The 19,926-nt window shown below is 51.5% G+C and overlaps 1 long non-coding RNA gene across 34 annotated transcripts in view; it reads left to right on the top strand.

Moving 5' to 3' along the window:
• LOC144373198 (uncharacterized) overlaps nt 1-4,477 on the top strand; it is a 52,933-nt gene extending 48,456 nt beyond the window's left edge. For 31 of the 34 annotated variants that reach the window (XR_013432944.1, XR_013432966.1, XR_013432964.1 and 28 more), the window contains one exon: nt 163-3,172. This is a non-coding gene — a long non-coding RNA (uncharacterized LOC144373198). Of the gene's footprint in view, nt 1-162; nt 3,173-4,382 lie in introns of those variants that run through there. The other 3 variants (XR_013432952.1, XR_013432949.1, XR_013432935.1) reach the window with 3 other exon arrangements.
• Nucleotides 4,478-19,926: the final 15,449 nt, after the last annotated feature.

The raw sequence follows: 19,926 nt of genomic DNA, 5'->3' as shown, positions 1-19,926 counted from the left end.
GTGAAGTCATTTAAGGAGGCTTATTTCTTTTTAATAGCAAAAAGAGACAAATGAATATTTATCCTTTTAAGCATCTTTTGAAAATCAAAATTACTCTTTAATCCCAATTGTGGTTATTAACCAATTATTTCTTTCACATCTCACTTAAAAAATTTATTGCAGAACACACTCAAGGACAATTCTCAGACCCAAGCACTGCTTCAAGTTCACATAATCACAGCAGCCTTGGAACAGCATGCATTCCCAGCCCGAGGGCTCCCGCAAGGCTGCATGGCTTTGCAGGGGCAGCTGCCTACCTGCCCATGGAGGGGACAAGAACCCAGCAGCAAGCCAGGCTGCACCGTGCCAAGTGTAAGTGCCACGTGGTAGGAGCACTCGCAAAACCACCCGTGGGCCTGAGCCGGAGTGTTTGCTCCTGCGCAGGTCTGTGGGCTGGGCTGGTAGCGCTGTGCAGAGGGCGCAGGTGGCAGGGTAAAGAGGCGGACAAGCAGAAGCCGAAGGCTCTGAAGGACAGTTTGGTACTGGCTCCCGACCAGGTTCTGTGGTGGGCAGGCAGCAGAGACCACTTCTGTGGTTGCCCTCCTTTTCTTGACACATGATCAGAGTAAGATATCCATAGATACTACGGCCACTGTGAACCAAGACCATGGATCTCTTGGTATGTCGGAGAGAGGAATTTGCATATTCCTGAAACCCTTAGAATCACTATTTTGTTTGTTGTTGTTGTTGTTGTTGTTTTTAAGGGAGAGAGAGATTGAGGAGGAAAGGTTTTGGAGGAAGCTGATAAGACCCAGCCTGCCCTAACTGGCCTGTGGACCTGTGGCCTGGAAGCAGGGCGCCCACCCCTGGCAGGCTCCAAAGACAGAGGACAGCCTGGGCCACCCATCCACCTCCTGCAGGCCGTTCCCCTTCCCTGGATGGGGCCCTCTAGGGGCCGGCGGCAGGCGCAGGGAAAGGAAGCCTGCTCTTGTGCCAGGCAACCCAGTGGGCTCACAGCTCCTGGGGAAGTGGGAGGAGGCGCATGGGATCTAGAGTGCAGGATTGCCTGGCCCCACAGGGTCCTCTTTTCCAAAGTGTGTTGCTGCCCTTCCTCTGCAGTGGACCTGCACCATGGGCCTGAGAGGACCCAGGAGAAGTCCACAGTGGGCATTTCATGCTGAAAGACACTGTTGATAGATGACTTCACATGAAAACACTTCTCAACACAAAAATGTTGAGACCTTGAAGGTAGAGTGTAAAAAAAAAGTTTTATGAATGTGTAAATTTTATATTGAAGACTCTCTGGGAGTCAGAATTAATACGGCAGAGCTGACTGACAAATGTGAGCAAGATTATCAAGCAGGTCAAGAATTCTGAACTCCAGTAAGGCATAAAAATCACATTTACAAAATAAAGGTTTGGAAGAATCATTACGTGATCAAGGTGTGTGGTTTTATATGAAGAGACATAGTTTGGAAGACTTCTTTTTGAAGAAGGGCATCCTTGAGCTATAGAATGAAGTCACAGGTGTCCAGCACACATACAGTGGACTTTCATGAGCAGAACACGCCTGCCTTTCCCGGAATTCTCTTCTAGCCCCTTGGGCCCACCGCTGCTGCCTGCTCCAGCAGCAGCCACTGCTCTGACCATGATGCTACCTTGGTTTTTCCTCTTGGAATTCTCACAGTAGAGTCTTGTAGGAGGCAGTTGCTGGGCCTGGCTCTTCATCCTAAGATCTGTCACATTGCTGCTAGAAGTCACAGCTCAGTGGTCCTTGCTGCCTTAGAGCTTCACGTGTAACACTGGCTCAACCACGAGTCCCTGCATGGTCTGCAGCTCCCAGCTGCTGAGACATTGCTGTTCAATATTCAGTCCACCAATTCCCTGTTTTCCAGAGTGTTACCATTTACAAGATGATGGGCGTCACCATTCCACAACCCCCGGAGCTGACAGTGAATCTCTGTTGCATGTTATCTTTTCAGATGGGGAATTCAGTTTTCCTCTGAAATCTGATGTGCATGTTCCTGATGGTAAAGTCTGGTGCCTTTCACTGTGATCATTGGCCATCTTGGCCTGTGTTTTTTCCCAATGATGTTGTTTTGTTTTTTTTTTAATTTGGTCAGATGTGTTACATTTTCGGGTGTGAATCTTTTGTTGGATGGGCATGTGGCAAGTATTTTTTCCCTTTCTCTGGGGCTTATCCTTTGGCTCTTTCAATAGTGTCTTTTGATAATCACAAGTACTTAACCTTATTGTGTCCAAATTCTTCAATTTTTTTCTCCTTTTTAAGAAATCTCTGCTTACTCCAATCATAAAGATGGTCTATTGTTTCTTCTAAAAACTTTGGTTTTATTTTTCACATTGAGATCTGCAGTGCACCTGCACTTACCTGTGAATTGATAGGGATAATCGGCTTTCCCTGTGGACGGCACATGGCCCCAGACCCTCGCCCTGTGCTGTGCATATGGGGAGCAGACTGGCCCCACACAGATCCCACCTGGGGACACACTGGTGCTGGTTGCCTTCAGGGATGTGGCTGTTTTCAGTGTCAGTTCTTGCACACTTGCGTTTGATTTATTTTTGTATGTTTTATACGTGTAGTTATAAATTTTTCCCACTATGCATTTTTTATTTTATGGGAATTTGATTGATTTGTGCAGAGAGTAACCTTGCTAACTTGACTTTTAATTCTAGTAGCTTGCAGAAACTTCTGAACTTTCTAAACTCATAATCATGTCATCTGCAGAGTAATTTAGTTTTAAGACAATAAATACATCAGCCGGATTCTAGGCAAAGAGTGCTGAAAAGTGTGAGATGGAAAGAGTTCACTCTTATCCCTCTACCTGTGTTTCTTTTATAAACTCTTCTTCATTCGGGAAATACAGAGAGCACACAGACACACATGCGCTAAAATCTGCAGGTGTGCCTGGAGTGGAAGAGGACACAGAGTAAAGCTGAAGAGGGGACTTGGGCATTTCTGTTGGCAACTTCTGTGAGCTGTTTGATTGGCAATGCAGTGAGATGCCGCAGGGGAGATGAAGAGGCTCCTGTGCCTGAGACGGCATGTGGTCCACTTTGCATCTGAATTCCTTCCCATCGTCATGAAAAATGTGTATTCAAGAGATTGATCTGCATGAGAATATTATGGCTCTCCTTTCTCAAAGAGGAAATAAAATCATAAACTTTATAGCCATTCTTTTTTTCTGATTATCGTTACTTTTAATTAAAACATCTTTGGGTTTTTTTCCTGATAAGGCGATATGAAGAAAACCTAGGACTAAGGCCCGGGGCAGGTAGCACTTTTCTCAGATATTGACCTTAGGCTCTTGCATCTGGAGCCTGGAATTGCTTGGGGCCAGAGGCACAGTGAGCTAAAGATGCAAGTGGACCAGGGACCACCATGTCCAAGTGCACGTGGACTCGGCTTCTCTCGGGAGATGGAGTGTGCCGCTTGGCCCAGCACTTCAACACAGAGTGCTTGGTGCTGAGACTCCGAGCAGTGGATCAGGGCCCAATCCTGGGCTGGCAGCTCGGCAGACAACTTGGAGGGCCGCTTGCCCCACACTGTTCTCCTGGAGCCTGGTGGCTTTCTCCATAAAAAGTTGATAGAAAAGGAAAGGAGAGGAGGGTAAGGGATGCTGGAGGCACTACAGGAGGACGGCGAGGAAAGGGCAGACATTAAACTTTTTGTTAAGTAAGAAATAGGACCGGAGCAGCTCAATGAAGAGCACTTTCCTGGCACATGCAGCCCGGGCCAACCACAGCCCTGCAGGTGCACACATGCACACACGTGCACACAGAGAGATGGGCACACATGCACACATACACATGCTCAGGTGCACAGAGATATGCACACACATGCACACGCACAGGTGTACACAGACACACACATGCACACACGCATTCACAGGTGCACACAGAAAGATGCGTACACATGTGTATGTGCACACATGCATGTACATGTACACGTACACACACATGCACACAGAGACACATTCACACACACATGCACTTACACATGCACAGGTGCACATAGAAATGCACACACATGCACATGCATACACGTACACGCACATGTACACAGAGAGACATGCACACATGCACACACATGCATGCACACATGTACATGCATGTGCACACAGAGACATTTACACACATATGCACATATACATGCACAGGTGCACATAGAGGTGCACACACATGCACATGCACACACGTACACGCACATGCACACAGAGAGACGTGCACACAGGCATGTGTGTACATACATACGGGCATGCATACTCATGAACACATGTGCTTACACAAGCACACATATGTACACACCTGCACAAGGAGGCAAAAAGAGCCATAATTCCTTCAAAAGACTAAAGAGCATTTATCTCTCTCCTGATTTGCCGAAGGGAACCATAATTTGGACAAACATGAACAGAAATCCTAGAAAGAAGTTGACTCTGCCCGGCACATAAGGCCCCCCAGGCTACCCCACCTGCCTGGTGAGTTCCTGTTATTGTTTTCTTCTGTTTCATCTTATTGGTTGTTTGTTTGTTTATTTGTTTTTTGGCATTTTCCAGAAGATGCCTCTGTAGGACTGTCAAACAATTAATTATAGTGTAGAAAAATGTAAAATGTCATTTCTATGTCCTTAAAAATAACTGGATATATAAGAAATAGGAGAAAAGTCTCGACTTCAAAATAGAAGTTGGAAAAAGACCCTTTATTGGATGAGAGCAGTGAGTGATGGCCATTCTCTCTGCAGCAGGCTTGTGGGGCTGCTCTCTGGGGTTCATCTCATCTGGTTAGACATCAAGAGGGACCAACAAGCGTGGCCTTTGAGGGTTGCAAGAAAAAGCTTAGGGCAGATCCTGGAGGGCAGTCTCAGAGTGGGGGTTCACTCAGGACAGGGAGCATGGTTAGTAGTCCTGGAGGGACGGCCAGGGTGAATAGCACAGCCTGGTGACTGGCACCTTGGGGAGGGACATGTGACACTGAGTCCTCACAGAGCTGCGGTGGGCAGTCTTAGAGGGAAGAGCGTGGAGGTGCAGGGAGCAGAAATGTCAACCCAGAAATCCTATGGGCAGGGACAGCATCAGGGTCCTCCACGCCAGGACACCTGTCCCTGGTGAGTCAGGGAGTGGGGAGGACGTCCCTCTCCACCCCAGAAATGCCCCAGCCACTGGGGCCACTTTCCTGCTTCTCCAGGGTTTGTTCTGGCCTGATTCATAGTCAGCTGGTTTGTCCAAGCCATCCCTGAGAAAATCGCATGCATTTCCCCATCAGAGACCAAATCGCCCTGAAGGCCTCCATGATTAGAGCTTCTGTCACTTTGGGTACATTGTCTTAAAATTTGGTGAATCCTGTCTATTTTTACTCCCAAAATTGTGAACACACACCCAGGTACCCACTCTTGCCCACCCCACCCCCCGTGCGCTGTGCTAGGTCCAGAGACCCTGGAAGACCTGTGGGGTTGAGGGTCTCGGTCACAGCCAAGGGTTTTATATGTTGCCTATAATTCAGGGCACGGCGACTGTGGGCCCAAGCACTGCCCACTCTACTGGTGGCTGGTGCCCAAGTGAAGGACCCACAACGCACTCCACCAGGTGTGACCACACATGACTTCTGGGTTGACATTCGAATTTGTTCTTCCCTTGTGTGGTCAAAATGCTTGTTTTTACTTCATAAATAAGTAAAAAAACAACAACGACAAAAACATTGCATTTCAAAAGCCTTTGCATTTTGCCCTGTGACATCACACCCTCACCCACTGTTGACTTCTCCTTGCTAGGCTTTGGATCCTGTCCCTACAGCATGCCATTGGGAGGTGCCAGCCTTTGGTCCTGGGGCCTGCCTCTAAAGGGACACAGACCCCAGACCCTTCTCACTCTCTCGCTTCCTCACCAGGAGGGTGTGGCTCTCTGCCACCTGCTGCAGCCTTGGTGTGTCATGCCGCCCGGGCCTCAAGGCCAGTGGCCACCTGATAACAGACTGGACCCACCACAGTTTTCCTCATAGGCCGATGTGGCGGGTGCTTATTGTGGTTCCAGCACAGTGAAAGTGACCATGGGGCAGTGAAGAGTGCTAGACAGCCTGACCCATGCATCTGCTGAGCGGGGGCAGGTCCCCTCCCTGTGCAGAGATGCTCCTGGAGAAAGTGGCCTATGACACCCCTTGGACACGGGGTCCAGTCTTCCACAGGAGCTCAAACTGAGAAGGTGGTACAGAGAGCCGATCACAGGGTTCAGTACATGCCAAGTCTGAGCAGGTGCAGATCAAGACTGGAGATCTTTCTTAAGAGAAGGGAGTTCAGAAAGAAAAGGCTGACCAGGAACAGCCTTCCCTGAGCATAGCAGAGCCCTGTCTGTGCTCAGGTGGTGAGGTTTCTTCGTATGCACCCAATTCCTGTCCAACAATGCAGTGCTGTGGCTCAGAACGATTGACCCTGCATGTGCAGAGCCATCACATCACCACCTAGTGCACATCTTGTCTTCCTGTTGGGTGCAATCCTGCAGGATGTACATGCCCTACAACTTGGTGATCCAGATATGTGACTGGGAATTAGGCTCATTAGGGGCTACGACATTGACTTTGACACTGGACCTTCCTACCATAACACTGATGAGTCACTGTTAAGTGGTTAATGTCAACAAATGTTCCCATCACTTCTGAATTCTTGCCAAGCCTAGAAGTTTCCTGGGGACTAATATTCAACAACACCAATTTCCAAGAATTTCTTCAAGTTTTAGAAGGACTCCTGGTACTTACTGAATCTGTGAAACCAAATGACTTCATTTGTGTACTTTTTCTTTGGGTTTCAGATGTGAGGAAATAACACAAAAGCAACAATTGTGACTGAGGTGGGTGTGACGGTCCTGTACAGGAGACAGGCACATACAGGAGCCCAGAGGGACTGCATTTACTGATATTTCATCACTCAGCAAATGCCCTGAGCCAGCTCCACCATAAGGCACCAGAGAATAGAAATTCTGGGAACTGCAGGACCCACCTAGTGTCCTTCCCTCCCCAAACCATTTCAACAAAGAGCTGGCTCTGGGGGAGGAGTCTCTGGCTTTGTCACTAAGTGAAGTTGGGCAGGGACATCCCCTGTACCTTCGCAACCCCTAGAGAGGCATTCAGACCACAATTGACATTTCACCTCCCTGAGGGACAGCCCATGTGGCCTGGGGATGTTGCTCTGGGTGGCTGACTTTGAAGGACACACAGGGACATTGTTTCAGGAGGTGGATGGGTTCTGTACACTGTCAGGAGGTGACATGAGGTGGCTGCATGTACACACAGGAAAATCCACCACCTAGATTCGCAGGTTCATTTTCCACCACAGGTCAATGGTGTCTCAGGGAAGTGGTCGAATGGCTGCAGATAGATGTCGCAGGTTTCCTGTGGTGTGTGCAGCCAGAGACTGTCTGTGCCCCAGTCTGGGAGACTGGTCCCATAGTCACGCTTAGCAGTGACCTCTTGGGGTTAATTACATTCATACACCCGAGTTAATGGTTTACAGCAATGTTCGTCTTCCCATGAATTATTTATATAGGAATTTTATTAACTTCATTTGTCCATTATTTTATCCATTATATGAAAGTTTACTGTGGCCCAGATAATGCAGCAATCGCTGTGGAAGCAAAAGTGGCTCAGACCTGGGCCCTGTCCTTGAAGCACTTTGCAGTCAGTAGGCAGATAAGGACAAGAATTGTGCAGTTACCCTCTCTGTGGTCCAGCAGGCACCAGAGGAGGGGTCAGAGAGGGTCATTCTAAGGCACCTGCAGAGGAGATGATACTTATGTGAGGTGTGGAGTAACAGAATTTTAATGACAGATGCAGAGGTCAGGCAAGTGGGTGAATAATGCGAGATGATAATGAGACAAGGTTATGTGTGTGCATGTCTCTGTTCGTGAACACAGAAGCACACACACATGAATGTGCACATGAACACACATCCACGTCCTCAAGAGTGTGGCACGTTTGCAAGCACCAGTGAGTACACTGGCAGAGATGTCCCCACTAGGTCCTGAGGTCAGGTTCCTGGCTGGCCTGGTCAGCAGCAGGGCCTGGCTGTGCTGGGGTGGAGAGGAGAATGGGGCTGTGGGCTGAGTGGTGGGAATATTCTGAGTGGCAGGAGCTGGGGCATGGTACATGACCACCCTGAGCCCTGGCCTTTGGGGCCAGGAGGGGTAATGGGGCGCAGGACCCTTGGTGCTGCACTCTGACCTGAGCCTCTCATCATTTCCCCAGAAGGCAGAGAGGAGAGGTCTACTTTTCCCCTAGGGTGTGTGGGGCTGCATCTGGCTCCCAGGATGCTATTCTAGGGGGCAGGTCTTCAGGCTGGATCAGAGATGTGGGTTTTCAGGTTTTGATGATAAAAGGTATTCCTTAGTAATCCAGTGCTTCTCGGCGTCAAGCTCCTGCACAGGTATTGTCTCTAGTTTTCAAAAACGGCTTGTGAGATTGACTTAAAATTTTAATAATACAGTGGAAGAAATGTAGGCACAGAGATCTTTCTTTGCCCAGAGTGACCAAGTGACAAGGGCTTGCCTTGGAACACAGCCCTTGTCACACTGCTACGTTTCCAAACTCAAATCCCAGGCTTCTCAAGACCCTGTTGCGTGAGTTGGCCTGTTCCACTCCTGGTCCTTGCTGGGCACAGCACAGAAGGCCCAGTGACACAGGAGGTCAGTGACACAGGAGGCCAGTGAGGTGCACCCTGCCTGGTGGCCCTGGCCCTGTTGCTCTCCAGCCCTCTTGAGGCTCAGCCAGGAGGCAGGTTGTGCAGTCTCTATGACAAGATTTCACACTCTGTCCAGCGGCTCTCAGAGCGGCCCCTTGGACGGGAAGCTGCCCTGCCTTGCTAGGGGAAAGGGGCCGTTCACTCCCTTCCACTCCATGTTGTGGCACACTCTGGACTGTGGCCATCGTCCCTGGTCACACTCTGGACTGTGGCCCTCACCTCCCACTCACTGAGAACCGCTGAGAGCCTTCTCCTGAGTCTGCCGCTGGGGGTCATGTCCACAGCCCTTCCCTGGCCTGGAGGCTGAACCCAAACCCCCACTCAGAGGGTCAGGGTTCCCTCCCCACCCTACACATGAGGCCTCAGGGCACGCACATAGTGGCTTTGACACAACCCAGGGAGAAGGAAGCATTGCCCACTTCACAGGTGCCCAGCGGTGGCGGGGGGGGCACATCTCACCTTCCTGGAGGAGCTGGAGGCAGGCCTCAGACTTGGCAGGTGCAGACCATCACTCTAGGTGGGTTCCTCTCAGAAAGAAAACAGTTTATTCCAGGTCAGCTTTAGCTTTAATCTGTGTCCATTGATTAACTTTAATGTGTGTATCCACTGTGGGAAAATGATCAGATCTCTCAAAAGATTGAAAATCCAATCAGAGACTAGACTACGGGTCTGGAATTGGGACCAAGGAACCTCATCTGCAGTGGACTAAATCCTGGAAAGACGAATGAGGTCTCCCTGGAATCTGATGCCATCTCAGCCTCTGGTCTGGAAAGCCACCGGCCCGCTCTGCCCCTTTAGCAGCACACAGCTGGGAGCTCGGGGTGGGGCACGCAGACCTCCTCGGTCCTCAGCATCTCGGTTTCAGCAGAAAGGTCAGGCAGCACACTGACCTCAGGGTGAAGGGCAGGGATCCCAGGGCAGGGCTCCCAGGGCAGGGCTGGGGCAGACTTCGGAGACCAGAGGGGACTCTGGCCTTGCAGGGCCCACCAGCCCCTTACCAGGCCTGGGGTCCCCTCTTGGCCTGCACCTGCGAGTTCAGCACCCTCCTCCTCCAGTTCTGGTGCACAGTCAGTGTGGACCAAGAAAGGACTAAAACTGAAGGGACCTGAAGAGACCCCCTGGGCCCAGTATCTCCCTTTACTGCCGCCAGAGTGAGCACGGCCTGAGGGTCCCAGAGGAGAGCCCTGGGGTTCTTCAACTAAACCTGGCCAGACCTGAACTACCTGGCATTGGTGAGGTCAGGTTGAAAGGCAAATGCACTAACCTAAACCAAAGAGTGTCCACCTTGAGAGGGCCCCACACCTGGTGACCAGGCACTTGCTGCCAGAACGAGGTCTTTTTATTCTTCTTTCCTCTCTTTCTTACTTTCTGCATTCTTTGGGAAACCATATCTGGTTTTAATTCAAATTTCAAGGAAAATACCAAAATTTTGCTTTAATTGTCTTTGTCCAACTTCCTGGGAGTCTGCGAGTGTGTGCTACCCTACTTTCATATCCCCTGCATCGCCTGTGTGGAGTCCTTCCGTGGGGACTTCCCAATTGTCAGAGCTGAACAGCTACAGGCCCACTGCTCAGATGACCAGCAACTTACCAAAGTGTCTGCATGTAGCTGTGGGGACAAGAGCCCCCAACCCTGTCAGGGCCACCTTCCTCTCAGCCCAACACTCTTAACTCAACAAACAGCCATGTTCCATGAAAAAATGTGAAGCTCTTATGTGACTTAAAGTGCTCATAGGGAGTTGAGTTTGCACTGGAAGCACTGGACCACGGCCACCTGGGGGGGGCAAGGCCTCCTTCCTCTTCTCCTCTGAGCCCTGCTGAGACCCCTGGGCTCACCTGGTAGCCCAACCAGCAAGCAAGGGTCTCGGGGAGGAGCCTGCCTCTCGGGATCAGGGCCTGAGCTCACCCTTGCCCTCCTCCTGGCCACACTTGGCTTGTTTGGATGCTGTCCCCCACTGTCTGACCAGCCACCACCCAGGGCTGTAGCTGGAGAGATGCTGGTGTTGGTGCCCTGGGAAGCAGCCCACAAGTGACTAGGTGTTCAGGCAGCCCTGGTGCTTCCCACATCCAGGGCTCCTGCAGAGAAAAGTGGTAGGGCCATGAGAGAGGCCATGGCTTTGCCAGGCCCAGTGGAATCAAGGGCCGAGGCTGAGACAGGGCAGAGACCTGACCTAATAACCTGGCAATGCCCCGAGGGCCTCACATCCCAAATACAGGGAATTCGAAGAAATCCCACTTCCTAGGGCCCGCACAGGCCAGGGGTGAGGTGGGACCCTGTACTTCTAACGAGGGAGACTCTTGGTAAATCGGCTGAGAGGCAGCGCTGTGTGCTCCAGGTCCTAACTGGCCTCCAGCTCAGTCTCTGCAGTGCCCCTGAGAGGAGCCCTGCTCATTGTGTTGTGCTCCGCTGAGAAGGGCCCCGCAGAGCCTCTGAGTTGTCCAGAAAGGAGGTTCTCAGTGCTGCATCACCGGGGCCTGTGCCCCAGAGCCACAGATTTCTATGCCAGCTCCATCGCCTGAGGCTGGGCTACATCTTCCAGAAGAGCAAGGCATCCAGAGATCCTCAGAGATCCACTGCTGGGTGGGCACGTGCTCGGGAAGCAGAAGGAGCGCTGAGCACTCGGAGGACCTCCAGAGAGGCCACCCCATGCTGCTGAGTGTGGGGGACATGAAAGGAGAAAGGGTTGGAGAGACACAGGAAGCAGGTGCAGATCTCCCCGGTTCCCCTCAACCTGCCTCTGTGAAGGGACTCTGCAGCATCCCTGGACCCCTCCCTGTGGCTCAGAGGTCAGACGTCACTCTGTGTCCCAGTGGGCAGCATGAGAAGCTCACTCCATCTCCTCGTGCCACGTCCAGAGGATGAGATCCCTGGGTCCCTGGGGTCTGATCTCCTGCCGGAGACCTACAGGTGCTGGCTCCCCACCTGCCCCGGCCCTGTTGGAGGAAGGTCTCCTTCATCGTCATCTGCTCTGACCTTACACAGAGGAAAAGGAGAGGGTCTCCCCAGGCCAGAGGCCAGCTGTGCATCTGCTGCAGGGCGGATCAGGCCCGGGAAGGCCTGGTGCTCTCCTGGAAGAGGCGGGAGGCCTCTGCTTTGCTGTTCCAGGAATCCACTGCAGGAAAGAGCCATCCTCTGCCAGCATGAGCTCATTAAATGGCTTCTGCCGTATTAATCTTTTGTTTCTGCTTAATGGAGGTTACGGTGCATGGGAGAAGGTAAGTGTGGAGGGCAAGGGCTCAGTGCAGAATCTCCATGGGAATGGCAGCTGGGTCTCCAATTGGTGGCTAGCTCCCTGGCACCCACGCCCGCACCCTCTTTATGAGACTCGGGTGGGCAGCACCCCACTCAGCAGCCCGCAGGTCGCAGAGCGGGAGGTCGCCAGCTGCGGAGCCCGGCCCACCAGCCTGCCCAGGGCCTGCCCTCCACATCTCCAGGGGTTTCACCAAGTCAGCAGGAAAGCACTGAGTTGAGAGATTTCCTGTGAGCAGAGAGCATGTCTGCTCAGCGACGTTTTCAAAGAGGGGAAAGAGGACTTCTGCTGGCAGCAGGCTCTGCAGGGCCCGCCAGGCCAGGGCAGGACTCCTTGAGGAGCAGGAGCATCCCTGGGAGCTCCCCGGAGGCTGACCACGGCCTGGGAATCAGGACTTCCCGCGGTGCTGCTGGGGTCCAACAACCCCCGATGAAAGGGCTCCAGGCCACTGGGTCCTGAGTGGCCTTCCCAGAGGAAGCCAGCGAGCAGGACCCAGAGCAGACTGGGAGGCCAGGGAAGGCCAGAGGCTGAGAGGAAAATCTGGAGGTTCTGGCCAGGGGGACACATCTTCCCCCCAGAATATTTCAGCTTCATAGTCTCTATAAATGTTCTCTTTTCACATTCTGGGGTGCTGGGGCTGCTGCTTCAACATATGATCTGGGGGAGACACAACTCAGCCCAGTATTGTCAGGCTCCTTTGTGAGACTTGCTTCCCTGCCTGGTGGCACTCTGGGTCCCATCCCGGCTCTCCTCTCTGCCCACTCGTGCCCTCTCCAGACCTCTCAGCCACCTACTCAAGCATGTGGTCAGGGTTGTCGGGAGACTTCTCAAGCTCCACGCCTTCAACACCAAAGTGAACCCTGGTCCTGAAAGCTGTGCGTCGGCTCCTGAGTCTGTGTTCTGCCTCTCCGTGGATTTAGTTAAGAGTTCACCAACCCTCCATCTACCCACCCCAGCAGTATTTACCAAGCTCTGGGTCTGGACTGCCTTTACACACAGAGCTCCCAGCAGAAGGGGAATGTCAGGTTTGAATTAAATAATCTCATGGACCAAGGGGAAATGTCACCAGCAGCACCACCAAGAGACAGAGAACAGACCCACAGGGCACAAGTCTGGGGAGCCTGGCCAGGACACTTTCCAAGGGACCGGGGATAGTGTGGGAAGGACTGGGGAGCCACAGGAGCACGAGGGAGGGTGTCTGCTGAGGACGTGGCTGGCTTTGTCTGCTGAGGACTAGGGTTCTCCACTGTGGTGAGTACCCAAGAGCCATCCTTCAGCTTGGAAGAGTGGTGACTGGGTCAGGGGGACAGAGACCAGCCTGGAAAAAACCCAGGGAAGTAGAAAGAGCTCTCCCAGGAGGCACACCTTCGTGGGGCGGGCGGAGGGGCAGCCAGGTGGAGCTGAGGTCAGGATGCTCCTGAACTGCACTCACCTGTCCTTAACAGGTGAAGAGAGGCCGTGTCTGGGAGCCGCCCACCCCTCCACCCAGCCACCTGTTGCTGCAGCCTGAGTCCCTCCTGGGCAGTGCCCTGGTTGCAGAGAGCTCTTTCCCGCCTCACTGCCCTTCATGGGACATCCTCAGCAACAGCTGGCCACTGCAGGGCTATTAGGGCCCAGCTCCCTTGCCTCCAGAGCAATCCAGGACATCTGCTGTCCGGTCTGGAGCTTTGTTGGCCACTGACTGCACTCCTCACAGTGCTGACCCTGATACCACTGCTCCCAGGCCACCCTCCCCATGTCACTAGGCCAGGGGCTCCTCTGCAAGGGACACTCTGGTCCTCTGTTCTCTTTGGTACACAGGGCCTTCCTTGCCTTGAGGAACAACAGGAAGGCTGGACTCAGTGCTCCCTGGACCCCCTTCCCCTCCTCATAGCGACTCCCTGTGCAGCTCATGGGCAGCTTGCCAAGGGACCACAGCCCTGCAGATCTCTGAACCTGCACACGGTGGCTAGAGGTGCCAACAGTGCTCGGCCTGCCTTCTGACCCTTGGGCCTGCTGTAGTCGAGTGCATCCTGCAGCCACAGCCCTCCTCCACTTCTGCCATTCCCTCTGCCTATGACAGGCAGTTTTGATGCACGAGGGCTGAAAAAAATGATTCTCTTGAATGTGCCAAAATGAAATGAAGAAAGATTATTAACCTGCATGAGAAAATTCAAGCTTCACAAGTTGAGGTGGCTTCAAGGAAACAACCTAAGAGTGAAGGATAGGGCAATCAGTCAGCAATTAGGATTTGGAGCAAGCCTTCAATAATGAGAAGTATATCATCCACACCTCTCATCCTGGGAGAACTGAACAGCTATCACATGCCCAAGACCACCTAGGTAAGAACGTGGCTCAGAAACGTTGGTTTTATTGGGAATTCAAAACTTATTGCTGCTGGGCATGGTGGCACACGCCTGTAATCCCAGCAACTCAGGAGGCTGAGGCAGGAGGATCACAAGTTCAAATCAGCCTCAGCAACTTAATGAGATCCTGTCTAAAATAAAAAAAAAATTAAAAAGGGGTTGGGGATGTGATTCAGTGGTTAAACACTCCTGGTTTCAATCCTTGGTACACACACAAAATAGTTATTGTTATCCTGAGGGTAGATTGTCAGACCCACTCTTTGTAGGTACTTATTTCCTTGTTGACAGATTCTATGTGTGCTTGATTGTTGTAATTGTTTTTTGACATCTCCCTATTTGATTACAAGGGGAATTGTACAGGGTCATGACTGTTCATGCCTAATATCTACCTTGGCATAGGTAGGTGCTTAATAAACATTGGGCTGGGTGAATTGGTTGGATGAGTGTATACATGGATAGAAGGGTACATGAATGAGAGGGTATACCGATGGATTAGTGGATGAATGTAAGATGGATGGAAGATCATTCTTCCAATGATGGAAAAAATGGTTGGTGGGATAGATGGATGGATGGATAGATGGATGGATGGATGGATGATATGTAGATGGGTAAATGAAAACATAGCTGGGTGGATGGATAGAAGAATACATGTATGTAGATGCCCTCTTAACTTTTGAAAAGTGACTAGTGAGACAAACTGTCAGCATGCGCACACACGAATTATCCACACTCTGGGGATTAGGGGCACTAAGCTTCTATATACCGGATATGATCACTGCTATAATCTAACACCTAACTAAAGACAGTCTTACTTTTGGATGGTCTCCTATCCAAAATCAACCCATTTGCCATAACTATGGATTATTTCTTTCTCATTCCTTCAGGGGACCAACATGATATATGTTTGATGAGTTTGACAACCTGGGCTTTGCTCTGATGACTTTGGCCATGGTTGGAAGATGGTCTTACATATCAGTCCCCCCATCACTGGATTCCTTTTCTGTTTAGACATGGTTACTCTCCTTCAGGTGCCAACTGTGAGCTCTACCAAGCTGACCTCCTGAACACTCAGGCTAGGAAGCACATTACTTTATACTAGTTTTTGTCTGTCCTTACCAAGAACTGACTTTGCCAGACACCTTACTAGATGTTTCATCCCAAAGGAGTCCTTGTCTCCAAGTCACAATGGCCTGTGCATGTCAGTTGTGAAAACTGTGGCCTGCATAGATCAAACCTTCTTGAATAGATGTAGACAGATAAATGGAGAGTTGGAATCCTCATCAGTCTGATGCCAAGCCAGTTCACTAGGCTTAATTAATCTACCACCAGCCAAGGGAAATGGATGCTAATTCACTGGGCAGTTGCTTTGTTAAGTCTAAGCACTATAAAGAAAAGAAAGACTCGCTTTGTGAAACTAGTTTCGGGACACAGTGGTGTACGTGACCTGTGCAAGCTATACAAGACACAGCTAGTGATTCTGCTCCAATACACAGAGGAGAGGTCACACTCCTATCCACCAGGGTGTGGGTCTACTGCAGGGTCTGACCAAGGGCTTGCTCCTGCCCCACTTCACATTGCTCTTGGAACACACTTAGCTCTGCTGACAATGCCAGGTGCTAGCTCCCCAGGTCCCTCTCCAGTCAGACAGCCTCAGGGACAGGAGAGTGGCATGTTCACTTCATTTCTACCACCTGTGGACTCTCCAAGGGCACACCCTGGCTCCTGGGTAGACCAGGGGGAGAGAACACCCAGAACCTGTCATTTCAGTTCATCCACCATCAGCAGTTTGGGGAAACTGAGTCATCTCCTATTACGTCAGTTCCACTTGAAAGAAGATGGAATACCAACCTGGAGAGGTCACTGCCACCGTGACATGAAATACCATATTAGAAATCACAGTATAAGCCAGATGTGAGGGCACCCCCTGTAAGCCCAGCAACTCAGGATGCTGAGGCCCAGGGCTGCAAGTTGAAGGCCAGCCTCAGCAACTTAGCAAGACCCTGCTTCAAAATAAAAAATTAAAAGGGTGGTGATGTGGCTCAGTGGTCCAGCACTCCTGGATTCAATTCTCAGTACCAAAAAACATACTGCGTTATGAGTTCTGGAGTAAAAAGTGGTGCATTATTGTGAACTTGGCTTAGCAGTGTGTCACATCACAACTTCTACTCTCCCTCACCAGGAGCACAACCTGTTAACTCCAGGGGTTACAGAGAGAAGAAGCAGAGACGTGCCGCCTGTCCAGAGCTCCACATATTTGCAGGCCCAGTGTCTACGTACACTCCCTTTAAACCAGGTGGTCCTGGCACCGGAGAGCAGCCTGATGCCCAGCATCAGGTTCAGTCCCTGCTCCATGGGCCTCCTCCTTTGAAACTGGTGCTGGGGGCTCTGCTGAGGTCCACAACCCAGATCCCACAGTCAGCATATAGATAAGGAGTCTGGACATTGTTACTCACAATTCAGGTTCAAGCACAGCACAGTGAGCAGCACTTCCACCCAGCAGGATGGCTAGACCTGAAGGGCTGGATGAACTGTCGGTTCCTGGAAGGTCAGGAACCTCATGTGCGGGAGGGAGTGCACAGGGTACAGCTGCTTTGGAACACACCTGTGCATTTCCTCACCTATGAACACGGAGTTAGCTACTGTGTGACCCAGCAGTTCTCCCAGACACGTTCCATGAGGAGTGAAAACACATGCACACACACTGCCACACGGATGTTTATAGCACCATTATTCCAAAAGGTGGAAACGACCAAAAGTTTGTTATTTGACAGGTGAATAAAAAATGTGTCAGACCAGGCAGTGGGATCTCATTTGGCCACAAAATGAAATGAAGAACTGACATCTGCCTCGATGTGGATGAGCTCTGAGAACACGTTAAGCAGGAGAAGCCGGTTATAAGAGCCTGTAGCACAGTATGCTGTGGTTCAGAGAAACCCCTGGAGCAGGTGTTATAGAGACATGAAGCACTGTGGTGGCCGCCGGAGCGGGGTGCGGGCACTCTGCCCCACTGGAAGTGATGACAAAGTGGATGGGATTTCTTCCTGAGGAAATTAGATTCTAAAACTGGCAGTGCTGTGGGTTGTGCATCACCATGGAATGCCAAAGCCCACTGAACTGCACTCTATATGGGTCAACGACATGTTGTTTTGGGACTTGAATCTCGACTATGCTGCTTTTGCAAAACCCCACTCGCCCAAAGCCGCACACACCAGAGTTCTTGTCTCAAGCCTCATGAGGGTTTTTCAACCCCCACCCCAGCTTGTCAGAAGTAATGGTTGAGAGGAGAGCCATTAAGATGATGATAATTAAGTTATGCTGTCTATAATTGCTGTGACTGGATGATGCTAGATTGAAACAGGCTGTGTATTCAATTGTATATAGACCCCTGCTGTCCGCCTGGGCGCCAGGCGGGTCTGGGTCTTCTGTGAGCCTGATAAAGGTCTGTAGGACAGACATGTCCTGGCCAGGTCAGTCACTGTGTGACCCTCCCCAAACTCAGGCTCTGGATTAGAGGGGAGCTGAGCCTTTAGAGTGCACTTACTGTAGAACCCTCACCCCCAAGCCAGGGTGGGCGTGTGGGGCCACCAACAGCCACCAGGACCCTCTGTCCCACATGCTGTTATCAACAGCAGCAGCATCCAAGGGAGGATTAAGCTAGGTCCAAAGTCCTGGGGAAACCAGTCAGCACACTCCAGGCTGACCGCTTCCCTTCTGTGTGATGGATTGTGTTCACTGACGCAGGGAGCCCCCAAGGAGGGAGCAGATAAACGGAGTCCTAAGGAGCCCTGGAAAACACCACAGTACTGAAGACACGCGGCACGACCACAGGCCACCGATTCTTTTGAGGACAGGAATGGAGTCAAAGCTGAAGTCTCTGGGAACACCTGGCTGAGCAGGGCTGGCCTTGGCCGGACATCAAAGCCAGCATCCGATGAAGGGTGCTCAGGACCACCCTCAGATGAGGCCCCACGCTCCTGTAAAAGGGTGCTCTGTGTGGTCCTGCGCTCCTGTGGAAAGGTGCTCAGAACCACCCTCGGGCACCGCCCCACACTCCTGTGGAAGGGTGCTCTGGATGGTCCTGCACTCCTGTAAAAGGGTGCTTAGTACCAACCTAGGACACCACTCCACGCTCCTGTGGAAGGGTGCTCCGGGACCTCCCTTGAATGCCGCCCCACATGTGCCTTTTGCAGGAGGGCAAGGAGAAAGACTGGGAGTTGAGGACAGGGTTAGCGCTGTCAGCAGCTCGACTGCACTGGGGAGGGCGCAGGTGGCATCGGAGGCAGACGGGCATCCTGGGTGTCGCTGGAGCACCCTTTCCTTAAGGAGGAGCACACTTTCTGATAATTATTTCCTTTCTATCCACAATGCAGTGATGGCCTGTGGTGAGCTAGGGTCTGTACACCGTGAAGCTCTGGGTTCTACTCTCCTGGGAGGAGCCGGCTCCACGCAGGAGTCTCCCTGTCTGATGTGCTTCGCCCTTGCCTACCTGGGTGGGGGCTGCGGTCTTCTTGGAGGGACTCAGGACTTGTATTTCTGAACCTTCACTAGTTTCTTTCTCTTTTCCAACTCATCTTTCCTTAAATTAGCATTTCTCTGTTGGTTTGAACAATCACAGCAGATGTTCATTGAACGCTGATAAACGCTCAGGTCTGGTGCCATCTTTCATGGTTCTTGGTCAGGTTCCTCCTGAAGCCTGTCCTGTTCTCGCCCCCTCCGGCTCATGTGCTAATCACTTTTCTGTCTCCTCTGTGCCTCTTCGAAGGTAGGTAGGTTGGGAGCCTGGGAAAGCTGACCTCAGGTTTCCATCCTGTTCTGCAGGGATTACAAGCTAAGGCACCAGAGTGACGGATTTAATTCTGGCATGAAAACAGTTCATGGTAGAAAACTGACATTTCAGATCTGCAAGTGATTTTGAGACTCATTTAAGACAGGTGTGTCATTTTTAAAGGGAAAGCATGACTTTGGACAGTTAGGAACAGGATGTGGCCCAGTTCCTGCTTTTGGAATAAAGGCCAGGGAGTGGGTGGGGGGCTTGAAGGGCCCCTCCCACCCCAGCCCCTCCTCCTCAGGATGTGACCCTGTTGGGAAAAGAGGCAGCGCAGCTGGAGTCATTTTGAACTGAGGCCATCCTGGAATAGGGGCCTCTGGTGCACACTCCTGAGGGCCAGTCCTGGGGAACAGTGAGGACCGTGCCCTCCCCCTGAATACTGAGCCCAGTCTGTCTCCCTCCTCCTGCCCTCCAGAGCTACTAGGAAGAGCTTTCTCCCTTCCCTCACTAGGACGAGACCTTTGGCCTCTATTTTTCCGCAGAAGGACTTCTTTCTCTCTGCAGTCCTCCAACACTGAATCTCCCCCTCCCCCTCCCACCACACTGCAGCTCAGGGTGTCTGTCTGACCTAAATCGCCCTCTTCCCATGTCTCCGAGGTGACAGTTGCTACAGCCTTGACACAGGATAGGTTAAGATGACTCACACAGTTTTTCATTTAACCAGAAAATATCGAGCAAATAAATCACATAAAATGGGTCCGGAGTGGCTGTCCCAGGCTGCTCCCACTCTGGACTGGCTGCGGCCACAGTGGGATGCCAGCGACTGTGAACCTTTTATGAGTAA

This window comes from Ictidomys tridecemlineatus, unplaced genomic scaffold (genome assembly GCF_052094955.1).
Source record: "Ictidomys tridecemlineatus isolate mIctTri1 unplaced genomic scaffold, mIctTri1.hap1 Scaffold_295, whole genome shotgun sequence".
NCBI lineage: Eukaryota > Metazoa > Chordata > Mammalia > Rodentia > Sciuridae > Ictidomys > Ictidomys tridecemlineatus.
This window is presented reverse-complemented; position numbering and strand designations above follow the sequence as displayed.